The sequence below is a fragment of the Alosa alosa genome, chromosome 7, assembly GCF_017589495.1.
Source record: "Alosa alosa isolate M-15738 ecotype Scorff River chromosome 7, AALO_Geno_1.1, whole genome shotgun sequence".
NCBI classification, from domain to species: domain Eukaryota; kingdom Metazoa; phylum Chordata; class Actinopteri; order Clupeiformes; family Clupeidae; genus Alosa; species Alosa alosa.
The window spans coordinates 6,858,902-6,875,475 of record NC_063195.1 but is presented as its reverse complement, the minus strand read 5'-3'; the positions used below and the strand labels follow the sequence as shown (position 1 = coordinate 6,875,475).

The following is a 16,574-nucleotide window of genomic DNA, read 5'->3' as shown; positions in this document are numbered from 1 at the left end:
AACTGGCCTGTAGGGTGGCCGGAGACAGTTTTCTGTGAATATCTCGAGAACCGTAGGGCCTAGGGGTCCACCTTTTTTTTTTGTATGTTGGTCTTAAGGGGCATGTCAACCCATCCCATTACCACTTATTTCATGTATAGCGCCACCTAGTTAAAAATTAAAAAGCAAAAAATTAGGTGTTTTCATCTCAATATCTCTGGCTGACAAGGTCAAAACTGCACGAAATTAAAAGTGTAGGATCATTATGACACCCTCTGAATGCATGCCAAGTTTTGTGTACTTTCGTTCATGGGGGGCCTTACAATAAAATAATTTATGTGTACATTTAGTGACGCGACACCAACAAGGATTCCGGGACACTGAAAGACCGGGTACACAAAACTTGGTGGGTATGTACCCCCACATGGATAGCATGGAACCGTCATTTTTTTCGTTTTCATCTGCAGCCCCCCCGCTGGACTGGACCCCCGAAAGGAGGGTAGGCAGACACAGTTCTCTGTGAATCTTTTATGGTATGTTGGTCTCAAGGGCCCACATCAACCTGGCTCATAATCACTCATTTGTGATTTGCCCCCCCCCCGGTAAAAAATGAAAATCAGTAGGATTAAAAGAAAGCCAAAATAAATATTCATCATCATCATCATGGCTGCATTTTCAGTATTGGTCGTTTATCGTTTGTCCACTAGATGGCGCATCGTTGCAGTGAGACGTAATTTTGTTGGAAGTTAAAAGTGGGTTGGAAAAAACAATGGACGCTTCATACAAGGACTGTAATTTACCGCAGCGAACATCTAATAAGGATAGGACGATGTTCACATGAAGTGTAATTCCCATTTCTTCTTGAAGCCGAAATAAATCTCAGGATGTTTATCGGACATGCTTGGTTTTTACTGCAGGTACGTTAATCTTGTAATATCAATAAGGACCTAGGTAATGTTACCGTTAGCGTTGGTTGAGTGATGGAGGCATTTGATTTATTGCATTTGTAGAAAACTATAAATGCGGTTATACCTGGGCAAATGTATAGCAGCACTGTTTGTATCTTTCGACTGTCATTTATTGCACGTGCTACAAAATCATTCTGTGCAATGGAAGATTTACCAACGTTACACCGGTCTGATACAGTTTTGCCTATACATGCGCGTGAGACTGAGACGCCTGTTTATTTTGTTTTAAGTGCGTGCAGGGTGTGAGAGGGGAATGATGTGCTTTGATTACAGCTTGGTAGTTGTAGTCTGTGAAATTAAAAAGCACGTGTGTGTGAAGTATCCAAACAATGACACCTTCATTTCATTATGGCTGCTTTAGCAAAACACCTTAAGCTACTGTGTAGTGGGCAGAGGTGGAAAGTAACAAAATACATTTACTCACGTTACTGTATTGAGTAGTTTTTCTGTGTATTTTGTATTTTTAAGTAGTTTATAAAATCGGTATTTTAAATTTTACTTGATTACATTTTGAGTGAAGTATTGTACTTCGCTACATAAAATCCCATCCGTTACTTGAATAAAAAAAAAGTTAAGACTAATGAAAACAGAAAGGAGAGAAAAGAAATCGCGCCCTAAAAACCACTAGCCTAGTGATAATGATCAGCATGTAGCCTACATCAGGACATCAAGCTGGAAGCCATGCAGTCTTTCTGAAAGGGATGGAGCTGGAGCTGGATCACAAGATGCATCAGATTACATGTGTAGCCTAACCTATGAAAGTGTATTTTCCGCTATTTCAATGGGTTGTCTCAGTTCGTTTTAGCACTAATGATAGCTGTGATATCAAGCAAACACCATGGGATTTCGTGTTTTGGCGTTTGTGCTCACCTTTCTTTGGAAAGAAGTTTATTAGCAGTTGTTTCCCATCATTTTGATGTCTCTCTTTTTAGTAACCTGACTTGGCTCCTTGGAGAAAACATTGCACCAGCAGCACAACAATTAGCGGTCCAATACTAGCGATGCTCAACTAAATAAACAAAAGAGATAGACTACCTTATGAATCGTGCAGGGCGGACTAAACCATTTAGCTCTTTAACAAGGGAGTGGACCTTAGACAGTTTTCACTATGTTTTGTATACAAAATCCAGTCAGTCAAACTTTAAATTTCGTCTGACATTCATTTTGACATTTAATTTGGAAGTTAAAATATTCAGGTAAAATAAATATATGGTGGACATATATTTTTTTTTTTTCAGTAATTAGCTTAAATTTCCAGTGAGTCTATTCGAAATTTTCACCACACATTATATTAACACACGTATAAAAATCCAAACATAAGAGTTATGTGTATTAAAGTGGAATGACACAGGAAAAAGTACTGAACGTATTTCTTCAATACTTTGTGGAAAAGCCTTTGTTTGTAAAGACAGCTTCAAGACATTTCCTGTATGACAAAATGTATTAGTCACAGTATCAGGTGTGATTTTGGCCCATTGTTCTAAACAGATTCCAGGGGTCCCTCTTGTGAATCCTGATCTTTAGTTACTTCCAGAACTGTTTAATTGAATTTAATTGAATTGGCTGCCTTCATCCTTTCTGGAGCTTACTCCGAAAGTGGTCTTTGGCTTTTTGAATTGACTATCCTTCTGACTCCCCTGGTCAGAAATATTGCGAGGAGATCCTGCATGGCAGTGATGTTTCTTCCACTTGCAGATAATGGCTCCCATGCTGCTTACTGAAGATTCTGAAGTTTTGAAATGCATCTGTAACCAGTTTCATTGATATGTTTTGCAACAATAAGGTTGCAAAGGTCTTGGGAGAGCTTTTTGCTTTTATCCATCATGAAATATTTCTTGTGTGACACCTTGGTAATGAAAAACCTTTTTATAGCCCATCAATATACTAACCAAGCTTATATTAATTTGCACAGATAGAAAGGATAACTACTCTAACTACTTACAGATTCCAGCTCGTTCCTTCCCTTTCCTTGCCTTAGTGCTTTTTCTTAGCTTGTTCAATACTTTTTCCCTGTTTTATTCCACTTCATTACACATGACTCTACTTATGGAGTTGTTTGGATTTTTTATGTGTGGATTACCTGAGTTATTACTAATGCCTGGTGAAAATGTTGTACCCCAGATTCCACTTTTCATGGGCCCCTCCTCCATTGGGGCCCTATACTTCCCACTCTCCCCCCCAGTTCGACGCCCTTTAATCTGCTGAACCTTCTGCTTGTTTCCAAATATAAAAAAACAACTCAACATTGGCCTCCCTGCCTCAGCTGCCTGTGAGGGGCTTTTCAGTTGGATTACTGTTCACTGCAAAGCGACGCAAGGATGAGTGCAACTAACTTTGAAAATCAACTACTGCTCAAACTTAAAGGAGAACTCCGGTGATTTTTCACATAGATCTCCATTTCTCAACGTCACCGAGTGCTGTCGGTATGAACAAAACTGAAACAATCGGTTTTACCTAGCTCGAGTTGCTGCAGCTACAGCGCTACACACTGGGAGCATGAACATGGCTGCCTTAGCTGCTGGCTGCAGCAACTCGAGCTAGGGGACCAAAGTCCTTTTTCAGGCAAGTACCTCCTTTCGGCGGCCATATTGCAACATTTTGGGCACTTATCGTGCATCTATTTCGGCAGAAATGCGTGCGCGTAAGGCTTCACAACACCAATCTTGCTCCAGCAGCGAGATCACAACAGATGATTGCACGATGTCTTCACAGCACACCACATGATTGGCTCAATGTATTTTACAACACACCACATGATTGGCTCAATGTACTCACATGTCAACGTTTTTGCGGCGGAAGGGTTGTGATATTTGTAGACAACTGACTAACCCCATGCATTACTATGGAGGATTTTTTTTTTTTTTCAGTGCTGTATCTCCTCATTAGAAAGTCTCTGGTAAAACTGGTTGTTCTGGAACCCACCCCAAAAAAAAAGTAACTAAGTAACTTTTACTTAAAGTACATTTTAAATTAACTACTTTTTACTTTTACTTAAGTACATTTTCAGATCGGTATTTTAACTTGTACTTGAGTAATGTTTCATCAAGGTATTGGTACTTTTACTTGAGTACGATATTTTCGTACTTTTTCCACCTCTGGTAGTGGGTCCCATTTAGAAGTGGCTACTTCATTCGCGCTTTCCTTGACTCATGGAGCTGCGTGAATGTTATTACAACTTTTCGCCGCGATATGACAGTTTAAGTCCGCTTGATACTGTAAGGCGTAAAGCCATTGGTTTCAAAGGAGATTTTATTTGTGTGTAGCATAGCCTATTGACAATTTATGTTGTCATTAGGCCTAATTTTATAATCCTACCTGTAGCTTAGGGAAGCTAACAACTTTCTATTAGGATCTAGTTTGTTAGTTACCGTTTTGTCATAACTCCCTGATGCATTTTTGCATTTAGAATAGCCAGAGCGTGTATATCTCAATCGGAAAATTAAACAATATCGGGTGCCTATGGACTAGGCTGGGTGAACCCAGCCTGATCTGCCCGCCTATTTATTTTTTGATTTCTTAAAAGATTGAGCTTGGTCTGATGAAAGCCAGACTAGCCATGGACCTCAGTTAAACAATGCAAGGGAACATGAATCAGCCTATATTTGCACTAACAATAACGGACAAAAGCTCTTCAACTTTGGCCCGTTAAAATGTGTATGAACAGTCTAGCGACGCATTTCATCAAGGCCCATTTGGACATGTCAGTTATTTGCACCACTGGTTAGATGTAAAACAGCATTTCGTTTCAGACTAGGCTACTGTTACTTAATTTGTGCATTAACAATAACGTTTCAGACTACTGTTACTTAATTTGTGCATTGACAATAAAGTATTACATGAACTAAAGATGACTAAAATCTTATGTAGAAGAAGAAACATTCACAAAAATCCATCCATCCAAAAATGACCTTTGTTTTGATAGCTGTTGAAAACGGCATGGAACTGACAGAGATGTTTTTGTTTATAAATACATAAAAAATAAATAAATAAATAACATTATGCTGATACCTTTTGCTTTTCCCAAATACAATGTAGCCTACAGGTGTAAGTGACCTTTCATCAATCCAGTTGCAATGGATGAACTGTGATGAACTGCCCTACTTGTGATTGTTTAGAGATTTTAAAGGTTTTATAACAATTCTACATCTTCTTTGGCTATTCTACAATCTATTCACCTTTTCAGCACCAGTAGGGTACTTTCTGTGCAGCCGCACACACACACTCAGGCATGCCAAATAAGCATACACAAAAGTTTCAAGAGTGGGGATGGAGAAAAAATATGGAGACAAATTGAAGTGTGATTTATTTTCGGAACGGATGTACAGGACTGAGCGGCGGTCATATTTTGTACCGCTATGCGGTACATCTAGTTAACATTGGTTGTGCTGGGCTCATGCTCGACTCGTAATCTGGACCTGAGTGGAGAAGTGGGGTGTTGGATAACATCTGCTGATGTCGAGGAAGGCATTTTTTTGCTCTAAAATGCATGAAACATGCAAGTTCAAAATCCCGCCGGTAGCCGCCGTTTCATATTTGCCTAGGCTACTAGCCTACAATAAATGAACGAACTCAACTGTAAATCTACTGATTCGGTCATTGAGACTCCATGAATAAAGTACAACAAACTTTCTGTCTTTCTGAAGTTTATTTTTGTATTCCGGGGTACAATAGCCTAATTGCCTAATGTCTTGACAATAGTTTTTCTTACCGGCTTGCTGTAAACTGCGCCTCTCCAGTAGCCGCTCTGAACTTTCCTGCCAGCTAGGTTTATGACGTAAACCGCTACATCTCAACACGGCTCTGGCATTGCCTAAACTCATCGTGTGGGAAATCAGATTAGGCTGTCAATATTGGGCTTTGAAAATAAGGGATATTGGCTCAGTAATAGTACATTTCGTAACATTTATAGAGAAACCGAGGGGAAGTTAAATTAGAAATTAGAATAGTTGGAAATTCAAAACACATAGCCTACAAAAAAAAAGATTCGGGGCTTTTAAAAAAAGATTCGGGGCTTGAGCCCCCGAAGCCACCCCCTCGCTCCGCCAATGTCCACAGCTGCCGACTAATGGCCAGCAGGTTTATTCTGGTAGTGGTTGCAGTAATTCTGACATTATGCACAAGCAACTGGTGTACTATAGAATCCTTGGCAGTACAAAAAGCCACGTAAATAGTAGCACATTTTTTCTTTTCTCGGTTAAGATCAGCACGATAGGCCTACAGCATTGGAACTTGTGTAACAACACAAATGTTTCTTTTTTTAAACAGCACAATCAGCACAAACGATTAGGACTACGATTGGACATTGATGGGGGGGGGGGGGGGGGTGATGTCTAGCATAAACTACAACTGCTGGGCAACTTCTACATAGTACACAAGCGTTTCTTTAAATGGCACAAATCACGCATACGTAGCCAAAGCGTCGCGAACTATTTTGAGGAGATTTGGACACTGATGAGGGGCTGGATGACGTCACACCTGTAACAAAGCGTGATAACTTAAAAAACATAGCTACACAAATGTTATTTTTAACGGCACAAATCAGCACAAACATAGCACAAACGATTGAAACCATTTTGGTGAGTTTTGGACATTGATGGGCGGCTGGTGTAGCCTAGAAATCTAGACCGCCCTAGCATTTTAATGTGGGTCTGGCTCGTCAGGCTAGGGCTGGTGACGCGAGTAATAAATAAACCATAATAACTTAGAAAACATAGTAGCACAAATGTATCTTTTGACGGCACACATCAGCACAAACATAGCACAAACGATTGAGACTATTTTGGGGAAATTTGAACAAGTATGGGGGGCTGAGTGACGTCACTGGCCAGAAAATGTAAAGTTGAATTACTTAAAACCAGAGCCATATAAAGGTAGAGTTGCGACAACTCCATTGACGCTAATGTTCCATTTTTTTCCAACAATGGCAGCTAATGGAAGCCTCAAATAGTTCCCGGAAGTTAACAATTAATAATAACAGCAGTGCAGTTCAGAGTTTCCGCTAGAAAAAAATGGTGCCGGTCAAAGTGACCAGCAGAGGTTTCGTTTTCCGGACATTTTGATGATATGCCGGTCAAATATCCTATTATCCCTTCTTAATTAGTCAAATTGAGGAAAACTGGAGACAGGCTATGTAGCTTAAAGAATGACATAATCAGGCTGTATAGAATGCAACATGTTTATAAGCCTAACTTAAACATGCCTAACAAGATCTAGCCAGTATCTCTTCATGGACAGCAAGAGTCCGCTTCATTCGTTGTTTTAAAAAGACTACTGTACGTTGTTTGTTGCTGCTACCCACGTTATCTCCAGTGGTGACTGTTTAACTTACACAGATGCGCACACACAAGAATGAGCGCTCAGTCGCTCACACCACTACCCCCTAATGGTATGCCTCTTTATTTGATAACAATAAATTAAGAAATGTTTCCTTTTCTGGGAAATGTTTAGTTTCTTTTTCTTTCAGACGCGGTTCAATGATACCGTTTAATTGTGCCAGAAATTATCCGCGGACCAGTAATCGCCTCGTCGAGGAGGCCCTACCATGCAGATCATAGACAGAGAACGCATACTGTATGCTTTGGGTAAAGAACACTGCATGTCCAGTGAACACGGAGAATGACAGTGTCTTGGAGCGGCCGCACCCCCCGCAACTCCACTTCCAATGTCACTGATTCCGACAGATACAGTGGGTCCCCGTTAAGTTTGGACGGGTTCCTTCAGGAATCACGATCCCCATTTTCTCAGCAGAAATGGCACAAACTGCAGTTGACACAAACAACCACAAGGTGTCACTTTGGAGTTCTGACACTACTATTTTTGATGCGACTTGACTTACTGCTTCCATGATGCAGTTTCCAAGTCAGTAGAACAATCAGAGAAAGCTGAGCCATTACCAAACATATATGATAATACGCCCGACACTTCTGCCTTTTATCTGGTGGTGGTGGAGTTGACCGGACATCTGAGGCTTCAGACGTTACCAATTTATCATCATCCATCGCGTCTGGCCTCTGAAAAAACGTTTAAGGCTAGTCTGCCTGGGCCTGGCCATGTTTGAACCGCCTCACTCATTTGTTTGTTGTTTAACATGGGCGTTTTTAAGCGTCGCTTCCTATTTGAAATGCAGCATAGGCTATGCGTGTTGTTTAATAAGCTTAGCCTACTTTTCAAGCGGTAGAGCCTGTTCATTTAAAAAACATAGCCAGAGGACGTATAATATAGGCTTACATATTAAGGCTTATTCTCAAATTCAGATGCGTTAGGGGCGGGATTATTAGCCAATTTCAATCGGACAATTTGACAGGAGAGATTTAATTTTGTCGGACATTTAATTTTTTCCCCGGCCAATGTCCGGTAATTACCGGACAACGGAAACCCTGGTGCAGTTACAGCAGTATAGACTGTTTGTAGCCAACATTTCAGACTCAGATTTACATTCCTTTGCCTCATCCGAATAATAATAATAATAACACTAATAGTAGTAGGCTAAAGTAATAGTAGGCTAATAGCCTAATTATAATAATAAACGATTTATGTATCGACTATGACTTTTCTGTTGCTCAGTCTTTATCAGTTCCTCATGCTCATCTAGGCTATGGATTTAGGCCTAAGTGGCTTAAAGGCAGCAAAAGTGGGATATAGTGCAACCCCACACAGCAGTAGACTCCTAGGCGGATCCGCCTTCAAGTCGACAAACCCGCGGATCCTGAGTGGACCCATGTTGGATCCGCGGGCGCGGACGCGCCTTTACTGTAACGGTTGAACATGACTGTACACCAAGAGCCAAGAAGAGTCATACTAGTGGATATTTTCTTTGCTGGGACAGGGTTGCGCTGAACCCTCTCGAGTAAGTGATATTTATTAATATATTGCGACATTCACAATAGCTAAACATTGGCCTTTGTGGTTTTATAATCATCATGTTTATTGATTGTAATGACGTTGTTTGATATTAGGACTAATGTTAACGTTAGTGCAACCAGAGACGTTTGTCATTTTGTGCAACAGGCTAAGTTAACGTTATTGTTAGCTGTGATGCTCATATGAGTCTGTAGCCTATCTGATTTAAAATGGGATAGCAATTTCGGCAGAATATGTTATGGTAGTGTGATTTAAAAAACACACATTGTTATTTAACATTAGTCTGGTCTTGTCTGTTTTAATGTGTCGCTGTTGTCCATATAGTGCTACTATGCTAGCGGCATATAGCTGCTAGCTAACATGCTGCTAGGCGCAATTGCATAAGTTATTGCTAATGTCTATTAGTGCTATACATATATTGAAATCACGTTTGCGATGCAAACCTTGATTAAGGTGATACTGGCACTGGTATTTCAGTCAATGAAGTCAGTGAAGCTTTCGTCTGCTATGATAGCTACCTACAACTTTAGCATGTTGACTCACTGATAATGGTTTAGCCCTAGCCTCTAGCTAGCTGTGCATTGCGTTTGCATTTTGCCAAGTTTGGTCTCATCGCATTAACTTTAGTGTCTATCTGCCATCTTTGTAATGAAAGCCTCGGCATTTTAATCACTGTTTAATTCGGTTCAGACAACTATTGGCATCTGTTTGTGATTTATTATGCTAGCGTAACTTAACTGTATGGAACTTGGTCCCCATCTTCTATTTTTTGTTTGTTCTGCAGCGTCAACTTTTATCGGCTGGATTCTAGCATCTAACATTACGATTGCCTCTGTTGGGTTTGCTTGATCAAGTAAGATACTTTCTGGGTTGTTGAAATGTAATGTGAACACATTCCCGTAGCATTCCAAAATAGACCAGAGATGCTTGTACTCAGTCCGGCGGCATGGGGGCTTTGGGGGGGCCAGGCCGTCCTGGAAGTCATCTGTGCCCGCCCTGGACGAGCTTGGCTGCTCCAACCAACCCCAATCCCATAGATTGATTTTGAACACTTATTAAATGTAGGCCTAGCCTATACGTTTGTCCGTCTAGCAAGTAGCAAATAAAACTTGTAAAATCTGTATTATTCCGTAGCTAATCAATCAGGAACATTAGGTAAGCCCATCACCTAAATGAAGAGGAGGTTACGTGGCGCAGTCTACTTCACTTCTGCACTAACCCCTGTCATCCGATGACAAATATAGCTTATCGGCTCATGGGTAGGCTATATCTCATATCGTAGTTAGTAGAAGTATGCCTAGTAGTTTCTGGGTTTGTTTGATAGCGTTAACCTTTACAGTTTTTTTCTTCTGACCTAGTCGGAGAACAGGGAGCTTACCACTCCAGGGCCGAAGTTATCCGTAACCGAGGGGCTAACTCCCTAACACTCCATCTGAAAGTGGTTAGCAAATGAGCGAGGATTTTGGTTTTATCTGCGGATTTATTTTTTGTTTTTTTTTTTTAATATGACTAGCTCCAGTCTCAACAGCACGTCTACTTTTTCCACACGCATCTCAGTTCTAACACACATATCCCCTCTCGCTTTCTCTCTCTCCATCCCTGCGCTGGGGCTCTCTTAAAGGAGCTGCACCATTTTACAACAATTGGATCTACATTTTCATATTGGAATGTTTTGTCAAGTGTAAGCTTAAACTACCGTGATCAATTTAAGTTCCAGTGCCCCCCCCTGGAAAGGTGTAATGCCCGTCCATTGAATTTGTGTCTGCCACGGGTCTGCTTGTACTATATGCATATTTGGAAATTTTGGGATTGCAATAACCATAATGATATCGTTATGTAACAGCCATCGTTGAGGGGACTCTGATGACAGTGAAGAGCCAGAAAATGGTGACTTTGCATCTCTGAGGTACCTTCCAACTCGCCTGGTATATCAGTTGAAGCCTCAAGCCTAAGCCAATTGCACTGGCAAAGTAAGTAATAATCTCTTAACATTGACATAACATAAAATCATAATAATATTAAAGATATGGTTAACATTCTTAGTGCTAAAGACATTCCCCTCTCTTTGTATCTATTCCTCCAGCTCCACCATCTCGCCGAGTGCCAGGCAGCCGAGTCACTACCCCTCAACCTGGAGAAAACTGTTAAGGTAAAGACTGATCTCTGAAATAATATTGAATACAGTGGCCCCATCTATATGAACACAGCAGTAGTCACTCCATTTCAGATCAACAGATTGCATCTGCATTACCATCTCAGATTTTCTGCATACTTTATCCATTACTTTCAAAATCTCAGCCAAATATTTTGTCAGTTAAAACATCTGCATTCATGCAATATTGCCTGAAAAGTTCATTCATTATTATCAGATTGTATTGAAACACATTGATTTCAATGTCAATCCATTCATGGAGTTGATATAGATAGTGCATACCAAAATACTGAAACATACAAATTCATGTCCAGCATGACCAGAGATTTGTTTTTGTTTGCCATTGTTTGGCCCTGTAGCTCTCAGCCTACCATGGTTAACAGATCACAACCATTTATCTCCCTTAGCACCTCACCATGGGGCAGGACCGCAACCCTCTTCACCACCTCAACTCCCTGCACCTGCATTTAACATACGGAGAGTTACTCAAGGTAGGGACTGATCTCTGAAATATTAGTGAATAGAAAGGCCCCATGTGTATTATCAGTCATGGTTAACAGATAACTACCATTTAATACAATTTTTCTCGCACACCACCCACCTCACTATGGGCCAGGAACGGCAGTCCCTCCTCAACTCCCTCCACCCCCCACACCAGCCCTCAGCGTGCAGCGAACAGAGGAGCTTTGTAAGTCATGTTTCTTTTTTTAAATTTAATCTCCTTAATACCTATCTCATATATTGTATTGTGTAAGCATACTTGGCTTTGGATGCTACATACCATAAACATAAACATATCTGTCTGTTTGATTACAGGTGCTGTGAGGAAAAACATGGTGACATGGTCTGCCACGGACACTGAGGTCACCAAAAATGCAATCAGGTGTTTCAATGGTGATTGGATCGAGACAACGAGGAGATGTGTTCGCCTCCATCCACACAAATGGGTAATAGGAGAAATAAGCATTAAACAATCTTTTTATTGAACTTCTTGTCATTCACCAGTTATTCATTTTCTGATATTTTAGCTGTGCATAGCGCAGTATTTCATTGAAGTTGTAGCCTATTAGATAAAATATTTCATGTCTGCACTGACCTAGGCCTATAAAGCACTAAATTAGGTTTTGACCACAAAATTAATGTAAAGTAGCCTAGGCAATGTAAAGTAGCCTAGGCAAAAACAGAATAGCTTATAACCTGTAACTTTCCATAAATGTCCATTTTATATTTCCATTGAGTAGTGATCACGTTTGTACAGTAAATTGATGTCTTGACTTAAACCTTTTCTGTTAGGTTTATTGACAGTATTGTTAAGTTAAAAATACGAGGCAATGCAGATTAATCGTAGGCCTATATTGCTGTAGTAGCCTAGGCTAGGCCTAGTGATAGTTTTACTTTTATCCTATAGTTGCCTAGTTTTATCCTACAGCAAGAACAGAAGGCATTTTGAAAATGAGATAAACGGGTCCAAAACGGACCCGGGCCAGATGAGCCTTTGAGTCCGTTGCGGGTCTGCGGCGGATGTATGTATCAATTTGCGGATCCCAAACGGACCCGCCGCGGAGGTAAGGTTTTAATCGCGGATGCGGAGTGGATGCAGCGCGGAGCCACGGCGGGTCCGCGATCCGCCTTCGTAGCGGATCCGTTCCTGAGAGCATCTGGACTCCGATACGGGTCCGTTCCGGAAGCCGTCCGCCGCGGAGTACTTTTGCTGTGTGGGTTGAGGAGACAGTGACAGATCACGAACAAAGCTATTTAAGTCTTTATTTGTTTCGTTGGAAAATACAATTTCAATGTCGGAATGTTAGGGAGACATGTGGCTTCTAGAAAATGGGTTCAAAACTTACATCGCTGAATGTAGGGCTAAGGGATTGGTCATATTCCGTGAAAATGTTCATTTCTCCCATAGGAATACATAGACACTGGACCTCCCGCTAAACTCCTAAATGGGCGTGACAGCTTTGAACCCCACGTCACAACGTGCCAGAATTTACCCTCTTATGAATCGTCTCGCTTTATCAACCGTCTCTGATTCTCTGATATGGCTCTGCTTAAAACCCTTAACAGCACAAACTATCATTTTACGGCACAAACGAATAGCAGTACGTGGTTTTAATCATTTTTGAATAACATGGGAGTCCAGCTTCACGCAGATTCCGGCGTCCTCCGAAATAAATAAATACTTTCGTCACTTGGCTTCCTCGAAGATCATCCCAACGCCTCGATGATTAACACATGATATTCTGAAAGCACTTAGGCTACTTTGCATCAGAGAATCGTTATCCTGGTCATCTTTTTTCAATCTCCACGGCTGTCTGTAGTGTTTCACTGTAGGTAGGGCCGCTGTATGACTCTGCGACGTCTGTTTGAATGTCCGTTTCAGTTTTACAGTGAAGCTCTGCTTATCTTCCTCATCATGAAATTAAATCACATGATCATATTCCTCCTCGTTTACATTTTCTTCTTTCACCACCACCCTCAGGTTTTCAGTCACGCAAACGCTGCCGTTAGGTCTCAAGTCCTAATCTCGGCAGTCCAAGATCCATGTTCCCAGCAGACCAAGGTTGATCCCATCAGAAGTTATCTAGGCTACAGGTCTAGCCTAGGCTACTACAGTAAGAGCAACAACAACAACAAAAATACACTGCCTGTTTTTAAATACCCTACTAGAAAACAACATTAATTGTAACATGAAACGGCCCTAATGCAGCTCTTATCCATCATTTGTCTACAGTGAATATAGGCTATAGCTAGGCTACATGAGTTAACTTTGTAGACAAGAAGTCGGCTTAACGTTAGCCTACTGTTAGTTAGACTTTTCAGGTTGCTTACCTCAAGCAAGTCAGCTGCTCCCCACACTGAGATATTTTAATATAGTGTTTGTTTAGATATTATCAGATCTAGATCCGACATGACTCGCTTTAATTGTAGTAGCCTAGCCTATCTTTTTTTTTTTTCAGTGTGCCCACACTCCACACACTCACTAGGCCTACATGAAGATGTTCTCTTACACAATATGTTTTTCCACATCTCTGAGACCAGTTGGAGCAGTTTTATTTATCTGTCGGCAAAATCAGTCGTCAGCTGTTATAGGGCTGGGTCCAAGTTTGAAATTGCAGTCGGACTGCCTGAAGTTATTTGGATACAGAGCCAAGATACATAGAACACAACTATTTAAACGGAGTGCATTACCTCCACCATCTGCTGGACTTAGGTGTAATGGCAAGTGTACCCTTTAGCCTTGCTCTGGCCGCTGGGTGAACAATTATAGGCAAATTATTTCGGACATGGTGAGTGACAGATTATTGTAGTATAACAGTTTATGTCTTTATGTAAGCGGGCAGGTCACACCTTTACTCGAGGCCATGCGGGTGTGTTAGTTCAGGGCAATGTTACTGTCAATCAAGAAAAAAACTCGCACACCATTATTTGCCGTTGAAAAAATAGACAAAGTGTTTAATCCATCAAGCCAAGGTTCTACCAAGTGAGGTGATGTACAAACGTTTCGGTCCTCAGACCTTCATCAGTGTGTGTGTGTGTGTGTTTGTGTGTGTGAGTGAGTGAGTGAGTGAGTGAGGAGAGAGAGAGAGAAAGCCCAGGGCTCCATTTTCAGGGCCCGAGCACCGAAGGGCGCAAGGCCCTATTGGAAGGATTATTATCATTACAAGTGTTTTCCTTTTTTGAGGTGGTTAACATTTATTATTATTATTATTATTATTATTATTATTATTAACGAGTATTTTAACTTTGTTTCAGAGCGTTTTCCTTTTTTGAGGTGGTTAACATGGGTGAAAAGTCTCGAAATTTGGCACACACATCAGGTGTCACGCAAAGCAGTTAGGCACAAGAGCTTGGCCCCGGGCGTGGCCCAGGGACTCAGTAGCGCCCCCTTAGGTGATTGATGCAGTGGTTGGCACATACTTTCAGCTAGACACATCAAATTTGGTAGGTGTGTGTATCTCCCCAAGATGAACAACTTTCGTATGTACAATGCATTAGCCACGCCCAACAGGAAGTGAGGTATTTGGGATTTTGTGCGGACTAAAATGTGATGAATTGTGATGCTAAAAGAGGTGCTTCCCATCAGTGAAAACGCATGAAATTTGGCACACACGTCAAGAGGTACCATGAATACACAGGGGAAAAGCCTTGGCACTGGGCTTGGCCCAGGAACTCCATAGCGCCCCCTTATGTCACTGTGACTTGTGGTTGGCATATAGTTTTAGATACACACACCAAATTTGGTGGGTGTATGTAACTCCCAAAAACAATCAACTTTTGTATTAACATGCCATTAGCCAACCCACAGGAAGTGAGGTAATTGGGATTTTTTGCATTGTGGATATGATAAATTTTAACATACTCCTCCTAGATGATTGATCCGATTCATGTAAAAGTTGGTATACATGATGCCAATATGCTTCTGATTCTAAATTGTGAAGCTTTTTTTGATATGTTGTAATTTGACGAAATTGCGAAACTATGAATTTTAATACCCTTCCACATAAACAATAAATGTGTCTTAATTCACCATGCATGGCTTGAAATGTTTTAAATTTCACAGGTCTTTGAATACCATGGTAGTGATGATATTCACATGCCCATAATGCATATTTGGCATAGCGCCACCACCTGGCAACAGAAAGAATGGCAATTACACTGATGTCACATGATCAATTTGAACATACTCCTCCTAGACGGTTTGTCACATTCATGTGAAATTTGGCAAATATGATGCCAAGATGTTGCTGATGTTAAATTGCAAAGGGATTTTTGATATGTTGTAATATGTCACGATTTTAATAATTCGCCATATAAACAGGAAATGTGTCATAAAGTCACAGTGCATTGAATGAATGGTTTGAAACTTCTCAGGTTAATAGATATTACGATTATGTTGATATCCAGACATCCAATGGGCCTGCCTGGCACAGCGCCACCACCTGGCCAAGTAGGAAATGTGCCAGAAATGGACAATGCCTTAAGTGATTGATCTGAAACGTTATAAAATATTGGATATCATTATTGTGGTGATATTCACACATATAATTCACATGCCTAGCATAGCGCCACCATCTGGCCAAACAGGAAATATGCCAGAAATGCTCTATGCTTTGAATGAATGGTCTGAAATTTCTCAGGTTAATAGATATTATAATTATGATGATATCCAGAGACCCTATGGACCTGCCTGGCATAGCGCCACCACCTGGCCACGCAGGAAAATGTGCCAGAATTTGGTAATGCCTATATTGGTTGATCTGAAAGTTTACACAAATTTTGGATTTCATTATTGTGATGATATTCACATGTGTAATTTGAATGCCTAACATAGCACCACCATCTGGCCAAAAAGTGTATCAGAAATGTTCTTTGCTGAAAATGAATGGTCTGAAATTTCTCAGGTTAATATATTATGATTATGATGACACCAAATGGGCCTGCCTTGCATTACGCCCCCACCTGGCCAAGCGAGTAAATGTGGCAGAAAATAAAATACAAAAGCAAATAGCACACGCATCAAATATGTACATTTCACAAACGCACCACGTGGGTATTTTGTTGGATTCCGACATGTCACGGGTTGCGGCCCGCAGGTGCTCGGGCCCGCCATT

The 16,574-nt window shown here is 40.9% G+C and overlaps 2 long non-coding RNA genes across 3 annotated transcripts in view; one reads left to right on the top strand and one right to left on the bottom strand.

The window, feature by feature from the left end:
• Positions 1–13,858, bottom strand: part of LOC125297463 — a 38,977-nt gene extending 25,119 nt beyond the window's left edge. The window contains exon 1 of the long non-coding RNA XR_007194054.1: positions 13,792–13,858. This is a non-coding gene — a long non-coding RNA (uncharacterized LOC125297463). The remainder of the gene's footprint in view (positions 1–13,791) is intronic.
• On the top strand, positions 10,666–11,610 carry LOC125297437. Of its 2 annotated transcripts, XR_007194022.1 has the most exons (4): positions 10,666–10,777; positions 10,891–10,956; positions 11,367–11,450; positions 11,576–11,610. It is a non-coding gene; the product is annotated as an uncharacterized LOC125297437 (long non-coding RNA). The 2 variants fall into 2 exon arrangements; XR_007194021.1 differs by lacking the exon at positions 11,576–11,610 and having other exon boundaries at positions 11,367–11,531.
• Positions 13,859–16,574: the final 2,716 nt, after the last annotated feature.